The following is an 18635-nucleotide window of genomic DNA, read 5'->3' as shown; positions in this document are numbered from 1 at the left end:
TAGCCTGCTACACACCTAGGGTACATGGTAGAGCCTATTGCTCCTAAGCTACAAACCTGTACAGCGTGTTACTGTACTGAATAATGTAGGCAGTTGTAACACAATAGTATTTATGAAGATATTATACATCTAAATATAGAAAAGGTACAGTAAGTATGTGGTATTAATATAAGAGATTAAAAATGGTACACCTGTGTAAGGCACTTACTATGAATGGAGCTTACAGGACTGGAAGTTGCTCTGGGTGACTCTGAGTGAGTGGTGAATGAATGGGAAGGCCTAGGACATTACTGTATGTGACTGTAGTTGTTATAAACACTGTATACTTAGGTTACACTAAATTTATTATAAAAATTTCAGTAATAACCTTAACTTACTGTAACATTTTTGCTATATAAATGTTTAATTTTTTAACTTTGTGACTCTTGTAATGGCAGCTTAAAACACAGACTGTACAGCTGTACAAAAATATTTTCTTTCTTTATATTCTATAAGCCTTTTTTATTTTTAAAAATTTTAAAGCTTTTTTTGGTTAAAAACTAATACTGAAACACACACCTTATCCTAGGCCTACACAGGGTCAGAATAATTGATACTACTGTCTTCCACCTCCACATCTTGTCCCATTAGAAGGCCTTCAGAGGCAGTAACCGGCATGGAGCTGTCATCTCCTATGATAACAATGCCTTCGGGAATACCTTCTGAAAGAGCTGCCTGAGGCTCTTTCTAACTTTGTAAAATAAAAAAATATGTAAGTAGAAGGAGTACAGTGTAAAATAATGATAAAAAGTATAGGATAGTAGATACATAAACCAGTAATGTAGTAGTTTATTCTCATTATCAAGTATTATGTAACTATACTTTTATGTAACTGGCAGCACAGTAGGGTTTTTTTTCAGTATCACCACAAATATGTGAGATGGCTGCCTTACCTATGATGGCTAACATCGTGTGATGGCTGCAGTGTTACTAGGTGATAGGAATTTTTTTTTAGTTCCCTTAGAACATTATGCTACTACCATCATATATGTAGTCCATCACTGACTGTAACTCATGACTGCAACTCCAGTTATTTTAAGATAGGGTAGCCATTTATCCTTGGAAGATTCTGCTTTAAGAAATACTTAAAAATTTTTTTCACACACAAAAAAAATGTTTTTGAGTTTTGTGTGCTATGTGCCAGGCTTTATGCTAATCATTGTATCTTATTTGATCTTCATAAACAGCCGGCCAAAGAAGGCAGGACTAGCTACAGAGGGATGGAGAAGTTAAGGTTCTTTGCACAGTTTGTAAATGGCAGAGCCAAGATTCAAACCCATCTGCTCTGTGGTCAGACTCTGTACTCCTAACTGCTATTTTGTCTACCTTTAACTGCTATTTTGTCTACTCTGCTAAATTTTACAGATTAAATACAACTAGCAATATTTTTGCTTGAGGACAGAGTAAATAAAAAATTGTCATCCGTTGCTACAGTATAAAATACCAATATTAGCTTGTTATTTAAATGAATGTAACACTAAAACTGAAAGACCTTTCATTTCATGTTAACTTTCTGGTATCCCTGGTCATTTTTTGAGCCCTGCTTTCTATAAAATGAGTAAGCTAACTGTTCTCATTGTCTTCAGGATAGTCTTTGTAAAGACTATACTTTGGTGTGTAAATGTAATTTGGGAAATACCACTGATTTTTTAAAACATTTAAAATCTTTTCAGGGTAAAAGAGTTCAGAAATATTTTGGTCAAAATGAGAACTCAGATTAGGAGAATTATTGTAGGGCTTTTTTTTTTTTTGGGTAAACTCTCTTCTTAGTCTTCTTTCTCCCTGGTTTCCTGATCGAAGACACTGTTTCTTTTTCATAAGCATTCATCTGCTTTCCCATTTCCTTTATTCCCTAAATAATGTAGAATAAATGGCTTATCATATTTTGGCTTGCAGTATCACCGATTTTTTCATGAATGATTCTCTTTTCCCATCTATATCCTTGACATCTTTAAAATTTAACTTTGCACTACTGCATTTTTACCCCTTCTCCTTTTACAAAAACTGTACCTATTTGACTTTCATTGTGCTTAGCTTCTTTTATTCCTGGAATTCATGCATCTTGCCAGGAACATAAAGGGAGCTAGAAAGGTGCACGAGAACTAAGGCTTCTAGAACCTTGTACTCAGACTTTATCGTGCATCTTGTTAAAAAGTAGGTTCTGATTCAGAAGATCAGGGGTGGTACCAAAATACACAGTTCTTACAAGTTCCTAGGTGATGTTGATGCTGCTGATGCTGGTTTAAGGACCACCTTTTGCATTATCACTGGTATAGAAGATCCATGTCAGAAGGAAGTAGTTAGAAAAAGTATTGCTTTATATAACAATATATTATAAAAAAAGAAAAAGTATTGCTTTGAAGGGAATACATTCTTAAATGATCATGTTTATAAAATAGATGAATTCAAAGGAGAGGCAAAAGGTCAGGTAGGTAGTTTGAGAAAAAATAGAAAGGCGACAGACATCTGAATAGAATACCTTAGTTACTAATGTTGCTAGAACTCTCTTATGACATTTAAAAAATTGTGGTAAGATACACATGAATTAAAATTTACAATTTTAATCATTGGAAAGTGTATAATTCAGTGGCATTAAGTACATTCACATCTTCCAACTTCTTTTTTTAAGATACTTTTATTTTTAGACCAGTTTTACGTTCATAGCAAAATTAAGCAGAAAGTACAGAGAGTTCCCATATATTCTCTGACCCCACATGTGTATAGCCTATCAACATTCCGTATCAGAATAGTACATTTATTACAACTGATGAACTTACATTGATAAATCACTCAAAGTTAATACTTTATACCAGGGTTCGCTCTTGGTGTTGTACGTTTGATGGGTTTTGATATGAGAAATGTGTAATTTCACCTATCTGCCATTTTAGTATAATACAGAATAATTTCAGTGCCCTAAAAATCTGTACTCTGCCAATTCATCCTCTCTCCTTTCCTGCCCCTGGAAACCACTATGCCTTTTCTATCATGTCATGTAGTTGGAATCATGTAGCCTTTTCAAATTGGCTTCTTTTGACTTGGTAATATGCATTTAAGGTTCCTCCCACATGTTATTTTCATGGCTTGATATTTCTTTTGAGTGCTGAATAATATTCCATTCTTTGGGTGTACCACACTTTATTTTACTTACCTACTTGAGGACATATTGGTTGGTTCCAAGTTTCAGCAGTTATGAATAAAACTGCTAAAATGTCAATGCTGAGATTTTTGTATGGGCGTAAGTTTTCACCTCATTGGGTAAATACCAAAGAATGTTTTTGCTGGATTGTATGGTAAGAGTTTGTTTCATTTTATAAGAAACTGCCAAACTGTCTTCCAATTATGCATTCTCAAGAGCAGCGAATGAGAGTTCTTGCTCTGCATTCTCTCCATCATTTGGTATTGCCAGTGTTTTAGATTTTGACCATTCTAATAGGCATGTAGCAGTATCTCGTTTTAGTTTGCAATTTGCTACTGACACGTGATGCATGATGTTGAGCATCTTTTCATATGCTTATTTGCAGTCATGCAATCAGTGTATCTCTTTTGGTGAAGTATCTATTGAGTTGAGAACTTTTTCCCAATTTTTAATCAAGATGTTCATTTTCTTGTTGAATTTTAAGAGTTCTTGGCCGGGCGCGGTGGCTCAAGCCTGTAATCCCAGCACTTTGGGAGGCCGAGACGGGCGGATCACGAGGTCAGGAGATCGAGACCATCCTGGCTAACACGGTGAAACCCCGTCTCTATTAAGAAATAAAAAAAAAAAACTAGCCGGGCGAGGTGGCAGGCGCCTGTAGTCCCAGCTACTCGGGAGGCTGAGGCCGGAGAATGGCGTGAACCCGGGAGGCAGAGTTTGCCGTGAGCTGAGATCCGGCCACTGCACTCCAGCCTGGGTGACAGAGCGAGACTCCGTCTCAAAAAAAAAAAAAAAAAAAAAAAAAAGAGTTCTTTGTATATTCTGAATAACAGTCATTTATTAGTCTTTTGCAAATATTTTCTCCCAGTTTGTAGATTGTTTTCTCATTCTCTCAACATTGTCTTAACAGAGCAGAACTTTTTAATTTTAATAAAGTCCAACTTACCAATTATTTTTCATGGATTGTGCCTTTGGTGTTGTATTTAAAATGTCATCTTCAAACCCAAAGTCATCGTGATTTTCTGCTGTGGTACCTTCTAGGAGTTTTATAGTTTTGGATTTTATGTTTAGATTTATAACCAGTTCTCAGTTCATTTTTGTGAAGTGTGTAAGGTCTGCATCTAGATTCAGTTTTTTGCATGTGGACGTCCAGTTCCAGCATCATTTGTTGAAAAGACTATCTTTTCTCATTTGTATTGTCTTTGCTCCTTTGTCAAAGATTAGTTGACTATTTGCACGGATCTGTTTCTGGGCTCTCTATTCAGTTTTGTTGAACTATTTTTCTATTTCTCCAAAACTACACTGTCTTGATTATCATAACTTTATAGTAAGTCTTGAAGTTGCATAGTGTCAGTCCTTCAATATTGTGTTGTCTATGCTGGGTCTTTTGACTCTCTGTAATAAACTTTAGAATCAGTTTGTTGATAGTCACAAAATAACTTGCTGGAATTTTTATTAGGATTGTGTTGAATCTACAGATGAAGTTGGGAAGAACTGACATCTTGACAATATTGAGTTTTCCTGTCTGTTATGGACTGAATATGTCTCCATCCCCCACCCCGAAATTCATATGATGACATCCTAACAATGTGATAGTATTAGGAGATAGGACTTTGGGGAGATGATTAGATCATGAGAGTGGAGTCCTCATAAATGAGCGCCTTTATGAAAAAGACCCCATAGCACTCTCTCGAGCTTTCTGCCATATGAGAACACAACAAGAAGTCTGCAACCTGGAACAGGACTCTCACTAGAACCTGACCATGCTAGCACCTTAGTCTCATAGAGTTCCAGCCTCCAGAACTGTGAGGAATAAATTTCTGTTGTTTGTAAGACTCCTGTTCTGTGGTACTTTGTTATGGCAGCCCCAAATAAGAAACTACCAACGAACATAGAGTATCTCTGTATTTATTTAATTCTTTGATTTCTTCCGTCAGAATTTTATAGTTTTTCTCATATAGATTTTGTACAAATTTTATGAGATTTATGCTTATTTCATTTTTGGGGCTTGCAACATATGGTATTATGTTTTTAATTTCAGATATCACGTATTCATTGTTAAGATGTTGGGAAGCAGTTGACTTTTATATATTAATCTTGTATCCTGCAATCTTTCTGTAATTGCTTACTATTTCCAAGAGTTTTTTGGTTGATTCTTTCAGATAGACCATTATGTCATCTTTGAACAAAGACAGTTTTATTTCTTCCCTCCCAGTCAGCATACTTTTATTTTCTTCTCCTATATTAACTAGGACTTTTGGTGTGATACTGTAAGAGGGAACATCCTTTCCTTGTTCTTGACTTTAGCAGGAAAGGTTGTAGTTACTTGCCATTAAGTATGATGTTAGCTGTAGGTTTTTTGTAAATCTTCTTTTCAAGTTGAGGAAGTTACCTTTTATTCCTAGTTTGCAGAGAGTTTTAGTAATGAACGGGCATTGGTTTTTGTCAAATGTTTTTCCAGTATCTTTTGATAAGATCATGCAAGCTTTTCTTCTTTAGCCTGTTGATATGATAAATTATATTAATTGATTTTTGCATGTAGAACCAGGCTTGCATATCTAGGATGAATGTCACTTGGTCCTGGTATGTAATTATTTTCACACTTTGTTGGAATCGATTTGTTAATATTTTGTTGAGGATTTTTGCATTTTTGTTAATGAGAGATATTGGCATTTAGTCTTTTTTTTAAATCTTGTGTTTATCTAGTTTTGTATTAGGGTAATGTTAACCTTATAGAATGAGTCTGCTTCTGTCTTTTCCTTTATGCCTTTTGAAGCAAGAAATATGTTGTCTGCCTGACAAATCTTAATTTATACCTTGCTTATTTTGAGAATGCTGAATAATGAAAAAGCTAAGTTGTGATTAGGTCAGAGTCAACTCTCAGAAGAGTCTACCAAACAGGAGGAGAGGAGAAGCAGAATTTGTCTATGTTCTCGGACCTGTCCGAAAAAACAAAGTTTTTTATTCTTAAGTAATAATATTTGATATGTTCATATTATTTTTACTCTTTAAAAAGTACATTGCATGTATTTTCTTAAAATATATTCGCTGAAGTGCCCAGTTTATACTTCAGATATATCAGTGATACAGATAGAATTCTGAATTTTACCACTTGTACTCTTTCAGAATAGCTTAATAATAAACTTTAGATTTATTAAACTCATTTGGTGATAACAAGGTCCTCCATTTTGTTTTGTGTTAGACCTCTTTTCTTTATTTGCATATGTGGGTAATCATATTATTTGAATAATTTCTGCAAGGATTAGGTTCTTGCTGAAATTGTGGTCCTTTCATAGAGGTCAGGTTAAGGCTGGGCCTTGGTTCTTCCTGTCATGTAGCTTGTTCATAGAGTACAAAGCAACATGGTTCATCATAGTAAGTAAGAAATCTGGAATGTAAACATAATTGTAATAATTCATTGTAAAAGGTATAATTTCTTCCCAGTTTTTTGCTGAATGGCAAGGAGTGGGGGATTCCTATTTGGTTCTTTAAAAAAAGCTATAGAAAGCAACATATACTATCAATTTCTTCAGGGAAAACATAATACAGTGCGATAAATAAAGTCTCACATATCTTGACCATGTAAAAATATCTGGACAAGTAAAGTTTAATCTAGTAAAATGAGGTACTCTTGACTCAAGAATGGTCCACTGCTATCTAAGAGGCTCATGTGAGTATAATGAGCTTATTCAGGGGATCAGTATGTGGAAGAAAGAGGGATAGCCAAATTTATCCAACAGTTGGTAGGATTTTTGGATGAGTTTCATTGCTAGTTAAATGAAACTTTAGTTAGTACCTCCCTCCTAAGAACATATGTTTTCTTCTAAATAAGATGATGATAATGAGTAAAACGAGGTTAGTTGGTAGAAAATGTAATACGCTGTTTAGTACAGTTAAACAGTGTATCATGAGTAAAAGACTATAACATAAGTAAAAAGGTACTTAAAATATTTGTTGAATTAATGAATTTAGAATACTGCTTTTTATCTTCTGAACTTAGAAGTTGGAGGAAGACACCTTGAGAGGACTTACTGATTTATTGAGCCTTAGTTTTTACAGCTAAAGATTTTCCAGTCAGATACGTCTTTAGTAGCAATAGGTAACTTTTTTTTAATGAAAAAATGTTTCAGACTTTTGGGTAAGCAAGAATTGCATTTATTTCATCTAGGTAATTTCAAATTCATAATTGGTAGAGTGTGATTAATGAGGGTTTTGCTATAGTGATCCTCTCCTATTATAATTAAAAGTAATTGGCTAAACTTAAATTACTCCTTAGGCCTCATGTTTCATTGTTCTAATTATTCAAGGAAAAAGGTAGGTTCTTTGAGTATGAGAAACAAGAAATAATAAATGTTGGATATTATTTTTGTTCTCAATTTTAAACAGTGTTGGAGAAATCAGCATGTTAAAACAACTGTTGATGATAGCTTTTGGAATAAAGTTGCAGTGGAAGCTATGGCTGCAAAATCATTAAAATCTTCAAGATAAAATTAAGAAGTAATGTATCTCAATAGCAACTCCTGATAGCAGGTGTCAATTTAAAGCTACTTCTCATTTCTGCTTCAAAAGTTATATACTAATAAAAGTGGAATGGTCTTGAAAGCATCTTCTACTTTTAAAAATTAAGTGTGTAGGGACAGGATTAGAAAACATTGTTGGTTTTACAATAGGTTTGGAACTAGCTCCTCAATTTTTTTTCATTTCAGTTAAAGGTGGCATACTCTCCTAGGCTCAAAACCTGTCTTATTCTGTATCTAATGATTTTTCTTCTCTTATTTCTGACTACCAACAGTCTAAAACCCAGATCCTCATCAATTCTTAAGTGGTAAATTATAGGTGCTCCTCAAAGAGTCCTATATCTGATTTTCCCATTATTTTTAGTCCGTCCAGCAGTTAGCTAACATATTATTCTTCCTTGGCTCGTAGTTTTCAGTAGACACTTGATTTTAAATCAGCTATTTTTCTTACTATACTGTTTTATAAAATACTGTGATGTAACAAGTATAATATTTTTAATATAATTTTGTGTATGATGAAAGTGTATATTCTGTTTTTAAATTAGACTTATTCTAACTAGATAAAACTTTCAAGTTGGTATTTTTGAATGTAAAAGGGTATTTTATATACTAAATAGGAGTTGAAAAATTGGTGAAGCCATGGTTCTTTTAGAGCTGTGTTAAAGAAATAGATGCTTCCCAAGGTACAGGTTGATCATCCCTAATCCAAAATCTGAAATGTTCCAAAATCCGAAACATTTTGAGCACCAACATGACATCACAAGTGGAAAATTTCACATGTAGGTACTTAAAAACACTTTAATGCACAGAATTATTTAAAGTGTTACATAAAATTGCCTGTAGGCCATGTGTATAAGGTATATATGAAACATAATGAATTTCATGTTTAAACTTGGGTCCTATCCCCAAGAGATCTCATTACATGTGTGCAGTATTCAGATGTTTTTGAAACTGGAAACACTTCCGGTCCCAAGCATTTCAGATAAGGGATGCTCAACTTCTAACTGTGGTCTTATGAATAGTGATGTTTATTTGGTTTGCTGGCCGTAGCCTGGCATTAGGCTCCAACAGGTACCATCTGGTGTCAGTTGGAGTTGCTATTTGAAGACCTCTTTCAGGTGCCAAAGATAAAATTAAAGGTGTGGAAAAAATATTGTAATGTCACTTCACTTCAGTGATAATGTTCCTTTTCTCAGATTCTGGCAGTGTCACACAGTTATCCCCTATATCAATGGTTCTCATCTTAAGTATACATGGAGCTTGGTCTAGAACCTTACTATCTTTAACTCAACAGACTGTTTTCTGTTTTTGTTTTTGTTTCCTAATGCAGGGTTGACTCTAGCTACTAACCTGTGTATTATTTTTACTTATTTGCTCTTTTTTCTTTTCTTATGCTTGCATCTCCGAAATTTGCCTTCCCCGGTTTTCAAAGTAATCTGTAATTTTCTGTTCGTATTCAACCAATTCTGAATAGTCAAAACACAAAATGTTATTAGTTGCTATGGGACATACAGAGAAATATAAGATATGATCCCTGTCTTCAGGGAGCTTATGGTATGACTGAATAGACAAGATGTAAGCATGGAAAACTGAAATAGTGTAAGAAACAGTTCAAGAAAGATCATGATGCAGTAAATGGCTATTTGGTTAATAATAATAATTACTAGCATAGAGAATAGAACTCTGAATTCAGAGGAAGGACTAACTCACCATAAATTGGGTATATTAAGAAGGTTTTCATGGTGAAGGAAGGATTTGTTCTGGACATTGAAGGATTAATTGGATTGAGCTAGATAGGGAAGAAAGTAGACATCCATTCTAAATAGAATAGTAGCTGGTTCTAATCTTCACTCTTAACTCCAACATGAATCATATCTTTTTTAAAAAAAAATTACTATGCTTATGGAGTGTAACATTGACTCAGACAAGTCACCTGAGTGAATTATTCACTTATTTTATCTTAGGGTCAAAGAAGCTCATGTGAGGGTTCCTCATTCCCTAAAATTCCCGTTTTATATTATATAAGATGGTAAACAAGAAGGCACTTTAGAAATAATGTAGTCCAACCTGTAATCTAGTAAAAACATCTCTTCTAGGGGTAAATAATTTCCTTATTGGAAATGTCTGATATAAAAATATTTTTTTCTGTTCAAATTAAATGTCTTCTCATCACTTTAAGCTATTGATCCTAGATTTGCTTTCAAAGAACTCTCTTAACTTCATTCCAAACCAGGAAATGATAATGGCAAAACAGTTTAACCAAATCTACCTTTTTAGTTTCTGTTCCAGTTTGTGCTTATAGCAGATAAAAAGCATACTTAGGTGTATGTTGTGATGGTATATTGATATATCGAGGCCAAAAATAATGCTTAGGCCGGGGGCGGTGGCTCAAGCCTGTAATCCCAGCACTTTGGGAGGCCGAGGCGGGCGGATCACAAGGTCAGGAGATCGAGACCACAGTGAAACCCCGTCTCTACTAAAAATACAAAAAATTAGCCGGCGTGGTGGCGGGCGCCTGTAGTCCTAGCTACTCAGGAGGCTGAGGCAGGAGAATGGCGTGAACCCAGGAGGCGGAGCTTGCAGTGAGCCGAGATCGCGCCACTGCACTCCAGCCTGGGCAACAGCGTGAGACTCCGTCTCAAAAAAAAAAAAAAAAAAAAAATGCTTAAGAGTTATTGAATTAATAAGAGCCCTGATACTTAGGGAGAACTATAGATTAAGTAAATCTATATTGATTTACTCTATAGACAAAACTGAAAATATATAAAGAGTCTGGTTATTTCGGGCTATTAGGAGCACCTGGTTCATTACTTTTGCATACCCTAGCTGGAAGTCATCCACTGTGAAGGTATCTCTTTCAAAAGTATCTATTTCATTAATACTAGCTATCCTATGTATAATTTCAGCATATTATATCCTTTTATGTCTTATTTGGCGTTAGGATGTTCTTAGCAGAATTTTTTACGTGTGCCTGACTTTCACCAAGGACGAATTTACATAAGATCCAGGCTTTGGATCCTTTTAGTCTTTGCATTTCAATTTTTATCCAAATTCTCTGATTTTTTTTTTTAGTGCAATAAAGTTATAAACCATGGCTGAAAAATATTTAAAATCTTCAAATGACTCTGTTGCAATATTTCGAAGTTTGTGGTATGTTTGTTTGTTCCTGTATAAAGTAAATTATCAATCAAAGGTAATTATATTCAGGTGTATAGTTTGGATAATTTTATTAATAGAAAAGTTTATAATCTTTATAATCATGTTTATTAAAATGTTTATGATAATGGATAAATTGTGAAGTGTAGGGAACAACTATTTTTATCCTCATTGCTTCTGTATGGAAATTCAATCAAGTGAAATTTTGTGGAACTTTCTTTTTATATCTTTCTCTTAAGGTACCTTTTTATAATATGCAATTACTGTCCTGGCTCAAACCATGCATGTATTAATATATTTTAGGTATTACCTTTAGAATTCTTTTCTAAAGGAAATCAATAAATTACTTGCTTCATCCTCTTCCACTTTGATATTAAAAGTTATTTTTAAGTCCTGTGTTTCTATATGATATTGTTAGGTACTTTAGAATGTTCTTTAGGAGTGTTCATTCACATCATTGTAATCCATATGATATTGTATTATATTAGGTGTATAGACCACAAAATAAAAACATTGAAAATTATGTTGGAAAAAAGTAAACTCAGAAAAAACAGACTTAAGTCTTTGCCTGTCAGTCCATCTTCCTTGCCATCATTCAAATAGTTTGTTGAACCTCACTTCCTCTAACATTTTTTCAGGTATAGAAAAGGAGAGTTCACAACTTCTCCTGAAATTTACTTTTGGAACTCAAAGGAATCCCTCTAATTTTCACTCCAAATGTATCCTCAACTCTTCCTCTCCCTACTTAAAACAAACTTATATATATTATTGTCACATTTAAATATAAGCGCAGTCCCTCTTATCAAATGTTTTATAATATTCTATTTATTCTAATTGAGTTTGTTTAAATCCAGGTTTATAGCATAAACCTCAAATTACCACACACACACAAATCCAAGTTTTCCTATTGTTGGCTTTTTTTTTTTTTTTTTTTTTTCTGAGATGGGTCTTGCTGTGTCATCCAGGCTGGAATGTAGCAGCACATTGTAGAAACCAGCTCTCACTATGTTACCCAAGCTGGTCTCGAACTTCTGAGCTCAAGCAGTCCTCCCACCTCAGCCTCCCAAAGTGGGATTACAGGTGTGAACCACTGTGCCCAGCCTTGTGTTAGCTTTAAGCAGGATAGAAAAATGCATATTAAAATTATGAGCTACCACTGTACATGCACTAGATTGACTGAAATTAAAAAGGTTGACTATACCAAGTTTGGGTGAGAATGTAGTGAGAAATCAACATAGATAGATTTAATCTTTGGCTTCTTTTAAATATTAGGGCTCTTACTAAATCAGTCTTAAGCTTTCTTTTTGGAAAGAAAAAGCTAGTTATTCTTTTTATTTGCCATAAGGTCAAACTGGAACAGAAACCAGAACGGTAGATTTGGTTTAACTATTTTGCCATTATTGTTTCCTGGCTCCCTATCTTCACCTAGAACTCTGTTGGTGGAAATGTAAAATGGTTAAACTGCTTTGGAAAGCAATTTTGTAGTTTTTTACAAAGCTAAACATATAACCCAACCATTCCACTCCTAAGTATTTACCAAGAAAAACAAAAACATCCACACAGACTTGTATAAAATGTTCATAAGTTACTTTATTTATAATAATCAAAACTGGAATATTACCCAAATTTCCATAAACAAGTGCAACAACATGGATGAATCTGAAGCATCTCAATCATTAGGCTGAACAAAAGAAGGCAGATAATAGTTACTACTCTGTGAATCCATTTATATAGAATTCAGCAAGCAAATTAATCTACGGTGACAGAAAGGTCAGTGGTCCTTGGAAACATGAGGGGAGGAAGGGATTACAACGGGGCACAGAGAAAATCTGGGGGATGATTGTGATGATTTCACAGTATTAAGCCATGTTAAAACTGTTTTAAACCTAATCAAATTTTATACCAGTATGTGCAGTGCATTAGTTTTCTATCACTGCTTAATGAATTACTACATATTTAGCAGGCTAAAACATCTCTAGTAATTATCTTACAGTCCTGTAGGTCAGAAGTATGAGTAGACTTGGCTGGGTTATCTGCATAGGGACTCAAAAGTCCAAAATTATGGCAGTGACAGCTACATTTCTTTTCTGTTGGCTCTGGGGAACAATCAGCTTACAAGCTCATTCAGGTTCCTTGTAGTTGTACAATCTTAAGCTTCCCTTTTCATATCTAATAAGTACAGAGGCAGATTCTATTTTTCCTGATGGTTATAATTCTTCAATGAATTGTGAATTGTTTCTCTTGGACTGTGAAGACAAAATGAAAGTTTGGAAGAATTTTGATAATACAGACATATATGAAATAATAACAGAATCCCAATTTAAGGAGAGTAGTTAGCCAGAGTAAGTTTTTGTTGGATTTAATATTATTGTTCCTGGTGTCCAGGTTCCTGTCTTCTTCCTGGGTGTCAGAAAAAGGTTTCTAGCTCCTAGAACTGCTTTCAGGTTCCCTCCATCTTTAAGCCAGCAGTAGCTGCCACATCTCCCTCATGCTTCAAATCTTTGCCTCCTTTCTCTGCTGTCAGCTGGGGAAAGCTTCACTTTCAAAGGTCTCATGTGTTTAGATTAAGCCCACCCATATAATCTCCCGATTTTAAGGTCAGCTGATAATTGACCATAATTATATCTTTAAAACCTCTCTTAACATGTAATATAATCATAGGAATAGTGCTAGAGACTGGATATCATGGGGCCATCTTAGAATTCTGCCTGCCACATGCTGTATGTTGTGCCTCACTTAATACCTCAATAAAATTTGTATGTTTTTTTTCCCCAAAAAACAGGACAAAAAGATATAATAATATGGGCATGTAATGGGATGGTTGTGACACCCAAATAAGATGTAAGTTGATTTTTCTCACTGATTTGATTTGGTATAGCATTTCTATGTCCAAATGGGGAAATAGAACTAAGATAATAAATAATATACTTACCATTTTCTCTATATTTTTTATTTTCTTTCATCTGTGATGTTAAGAAACAGTAGAAAGGTGAGGATGTAGCTAAAAATAAAACATAATAGAGGTGATTTTGTAAGTTTTTAAAGTTCATTCAAAATTGTGATTAATATTGTGATTTTATGTATGTCTACAAAGTAGTATTTAAAAATTACTATTACTTTATTAAACTTGCACAAGAGATGAATCAATGTAAGTGTGCATTTTGTTGATCCTATTGTTTAGACCAATCTTGGAATTCTTGAGTTTATAGAATTCTCGTATTACAGGATGTAGGAAATAACCGTTTTTGTGACATGTAGGATGCTTTACCTCCACATTGTTTATTTCCTAAAAAGGATTCAATCAAGAGTAATACATTTAATATTTTATTATTTTTATTTATGACCAAAGGTTTTAGAAATTAAAAATTTTAGTAGACTAGATGAAACTTTAGAATGAAATGTGGTTAGTCTTGCTTCGATCCTCAAATTACTTGTGTGTAATACCAAGTGTTACCGAGAATGTCAAACAGCTGGAACTCTCATAAGTTGCTGATGGGGGTATAAATTAGTTCAAGCACTTTGAAAACTATTTGACAATATTAACTAAAGCTGTATGAATGTGTGTGTGTATATACCCTATAACCCAGTGGTTTACTCTCTTTAGTCATTCCACATTTACTCCATAATACACATTAAAATCTCTTTAAGATCAAATGTTTGTCATCTTTTACTCTTTTTTTTTTTTTTTGAGACAGATTTCACTCTTGTTACCCAAGCTGGAGTGCAATGGTGTGATCTCAGCTCACTGCAACCTTCGTTTCCCGGATTCAAGTGATTTTCCTGCCTCAGCCTTCCAAGTAGCCGGGATTACAGGCTTGTGCCACCGAGCCTGGCTTGTTTTTTGTATTTTTAGTAGAAACGGGGGTCTTACTATGTTAGCCAGCCTGGTCTCGAACTCCTGACGTAAGGTGATCCACCCGCCTCAGCCTCCCAAAGTGCTGGGATTATAGGCATGAGCCACCGTGCCCAGCCCTTTTACTCCTTTTTAAGAAGACTTATTTGTTCCTCATTGACTACCAAAGTTCAAAATCTTCAATTTGATTGCTTTTTAAAAAATCTTTTATTCCTACTTCTGTTTTCCTTTCAAGCAAGTGTCCTTATTTTTCCTCTCTTATTCTCGACTTAAAATATCCTCTGTCCATGCCCTTTTGTTTGTGATGGACGTCAGTGCTGTCCAGTACAACTTTCTGCAGTGAAGGTGGTGTTCTCTAACTACCCTGTCCAGTATGGCTGTTGAGCACTTGAAATGTGGCTAGTGTGACTGAGGAACTGATTTTTAAATTATTTACTTCGTTTTAATTTAGCCACCTGTGGCTAGCTAGTTAATTTATTGGATGCAACGGTCTGAATTACTGCCTTTCTTTAACCTCTTTGGCTTGTTTTGATTTCATTCTCTCAAATGCATAATAATTTACCTTAGTCTACTTTAGACCTTAGCTATATGTTCATTTTTATTGTTTTACATTTTTTGTTACATATTTTTGCTTCCTGATTATTTTGTAAGCTTCTGGTTGGTGAAGCTATTTTACTTCTTTTCTATTCCTTTCACTTTCTATATTTTAACTATAATATGTAATCTGTAAATATTTATTGAAGGAAGTAGTCATCTGGGAATTGAGGAACATTATTTGGAGCTTCAAAATACCATTGAAAATCTTTTAGGGTATTGTGAAATTTGGGAGGCCAATTTGTCAAGAATACAAAATAGATTTAAAAACAGTAACAAGGCCGGGCATAGTGGCTCACACCTGTAATAGGAGGCTGAGGCAGGAGGATTGCTTGAGCTCAGGAGTTCGACACCAGCCTGGGCAGGCAAGATAGGGAGACCCCGTCTCTGCAAAATAATAATAATAAATAATAAATCATAATAATAGTAACAGATTAAGAGGGTGGGAGGGGGCTGAGGGATAAAAGACTGCATATTGGGTACAGTGTACACTGCTCAGGTGATGGGTACACCCTAATCCCAGAAATCACTACTAAGTCACTTATCCATGTACCCCGGAAACTGGAAACAAAAAATTAAAATATGTATACTGACAGAAATACAGTAGAGCAAGCAGTAGATGCAAAATCTGAAAACAAAATCTAGTCTCATCTCTGCCATTAATTTTGTGAACTTAGAGAAGTTTCTTACCTTTTTCAGGTAAGTTTGCTAATCTACAAAAATGAGATATGAATTAGTCGGCGTTTCAATATCTCTTCCAGGTTGAGATTCCTTTTCTTTTTGTTTCTTTCCTCTTTTTTTTCTTTTGACAGAGTCCCCCTCTTCCATGCTGTCTTCTACAGAACTACAGAAAGAAGATGACATTTCATGTGAATTGTGGGGCATTGGAAGGTGAAATGCTAGAAATATTGTGTTTACCCTGGCTCTCTAGAAGTCAGGTGGACTGAAGTTACAGGGCATAGAGAATGACAACGATGTAGGGGAACAAAGCAATTAAGTAAATCTAAGATTTCTCCTTGGGACTGAAATAGGTAAAGTGGGCATATGCCATATAGAATAATGAAATATAAGGGAAAAAATGAAAAGGGAAAAAAAAGGAAAGCCTCTAAATGTTCTCTTGCTTTTGCAATTAATTTTGGCTTTAAAACTCATCATTCTCCCACTACCCTGTCCCAAATACCATTACTCTCTCCATGAGCCCAGTTACTTGGTTGTACACATTACTAGAGTTAGTCATAAATCTTTTCCTAATCCCATAGACTTTGTGGATAGGGAGTCATATATTGATATAATTGATCTGCTTTAGAAATAATTTTCAGTTTTTGGCTGACTGTCGAAAGTTTCTTAAGCCAAGAACTTGTGCCTCACCCCTTCTGGTGATCCAATCAATCATCAACCTGTTTCCTGCTACCTCCAGGATGTATCTTGAGTTGACATGCTTCTGTATCACTGTCACATAGTCCAGTGACTACCATCTCTGTCACTGAACTACTTTATTCATCTTCTGTCTGGTATACCTGCATTTATTCTGCCATTCCCCACTACCCAAGTCTCCATAGAGCAATTAGAATGAATAGTCATTCCTGATCTTGGCACTCCTTTGCTTAAAATCTTTCAAAGGTTTTCCATTACGACAACATAAAAAATTGTCAATATGACCTTCAAGGTCCTACCTAATCTAACCCTTGCTAACCCTGGAGTTTCTCATTGCACTTCACCCATGATGGCCTGCTGTCATTATTATTCCCTGTTCACCTTTCATTCTAAGAATGAAAACACATGCACAAGCTTCAGTTTCCCCAGCTTAGCTAGCTTAGCTAATAATCCTTTTGTTCTTAATTTAAATGTTACTTCCTTAAGGAAACAGGTCCCTTTTATAGTGTCCCCTACTTTTACTTCATTACACTTATAAGTGTAATTAGATACTAGATTCTAGGAAATACATGGGGAATTGTTTGGTTTTGCTCACCCCTTTGTCTTTAGCACTTGGCACACAGTACTTGCTTCACTGATGTTCAGTAAATGGTTGATGAGGTGAATGAATCAATGGATGGTAGTGTGTCAGTACTGCCATTTTTCATATAAAGTACAACGTATTTGATAGGTATATGTTTTTAGAAATATTTTCAATATGAAGAACACAGTCTTGTTTTTCTAGTAGCTTAATTCTGCGTTTGTGGTTTAGATGCCTCAAACTTCAATTTTAACATCTTTTAAACCACTAAAAATAAACTTGGTGGTTGGGTGCAGTGGCTCATGCCTGTAATCCTAGCACTTTGAAAGGCTAAGGCGGGAGGATTACTTGAGCCCAGGAGTTTGAGGCCAGCCTGGGCAACATGGCAAAACATCGTCTCTTCAAAAAATTTAAAAATTAGCCAGGTGTGATGGCACACCCTGTCGTCCCGGTTACTTGGGAGACTGAGGGTAGGAGGATCGCTTGAGCCAGGGAGGTCGAAGCTGCAGTGAGTTGTGATCATTCCACTGCATTCCAGTTTGGGTGACAGCATGAGACCTTGTCCCAAAAGAAAAATAATACAGTAATAACCTTGGTGCAATATTATGCTTGTATAGTGATTTGTCAAGTAAGTTTCAGTAGTGGTTATATTAATTTAAAGGAAGTAATATTTTCTTTGAGAGTAACATGGAATCACATAAGAAAATACTACTATTTAGTGGATTGTATTACTAACATGACTATACAGAGTCTTCTTTCCACTCTATAGGTGTCTAATACTATTAATTATTTCATTAGCATACAGTTTTCTTGACTGTATCAGAAATGTTGGTGTTATGAATTGCTGAGTATGTAGGTTATTTCTTCATTTCCTTTTTGCTTTAGTTTGCTTAGCAATGTGTTATTTTCAACTTTAGTAGCCTATCAAAATTTAATGCTGTGCTGTTGTGACTTCAGGTGACATAATTTTTTTTTTTTTTTTTGAGACGGAGTCTCGCACTGTCGCCCAGGCTGGAGTGCAGTGGCATGATCTCAGCTCACTGCAAGCTCCGCCTCCCGGATTCATGCCATTCTCCTGCCTCAGCCTCCTGAGTTGCTGGTACTACATGCGCCCGCCACCATGCCCGGCTAATTTTTTGTATTTTTAGTAGAGACGGGGTTTCACCGTGTTAGCCAGGATGGTCTTGATCTCCTGACCTTATGATCCACCCTCCTCGGCCTCCCAAAGTGCCGGGATTATAGGCATGAGCCACCACACCCAGCCTCAGGTGACATAGTTATTTATATATTTATTTTTGGTAAAGATAACACTGGTTTTTGGGCAGTTTTTTTTAAAGCAAGAGCCAGAGTACCTCAGAGCAAATAACTGGAGATGTTCAGCATGATGAA

The 18635-nt window shown here is 35.2% G+C and overlaps 1 protein-coding gene across 7 annotated transcripts in view; it reads left to right on the top strand.

The window, feature by feature from the left end:
* The window catches only part of LOC105492062 (WASP family member 1), a 74013-nt gene that overhangs the window by 13617 nt on the left and 41761 nt on the right, over positions 1 to 18635 (top strand). The window contains exon 1 of one of the 7 annotated variants that reach the window (XM_071096289.1): positions 16165 to 16183. The exons of the other annotated variants lie outside the window; for them this stretch is intronic. The gene's annotated coding sequence lies outside the window, so the exon portion shown is untranslated. Of the gene's footprint in view, positions 1 to 16164; positions 16184 to 18635 lie in introns of those variants that run through there. 7 annotated transcript variants of the gene reach the window in all.

The sequence above is a fragment of the Macaca nemestrina genome, chromosome 5 (genome assembly GCF_043159975.1).
Source record: "Macaca nemestrina isolate mMacNem1 chromosome 5, mMacNem.hap1, whole genome shotgun sequence".
In the NCBI taxonomy this organism is placed as follows: Eukaryota; Metazoa; Chordata; class Mammalia; order Primates; family Cercopithecidae; genus Macaca; species Macaca nemestrina.
The sequence above is the reverse complement of the archived record's forward strand: the minus strand, read 5'-3'. Positions and strand labels throughout refer to the sequence as shown.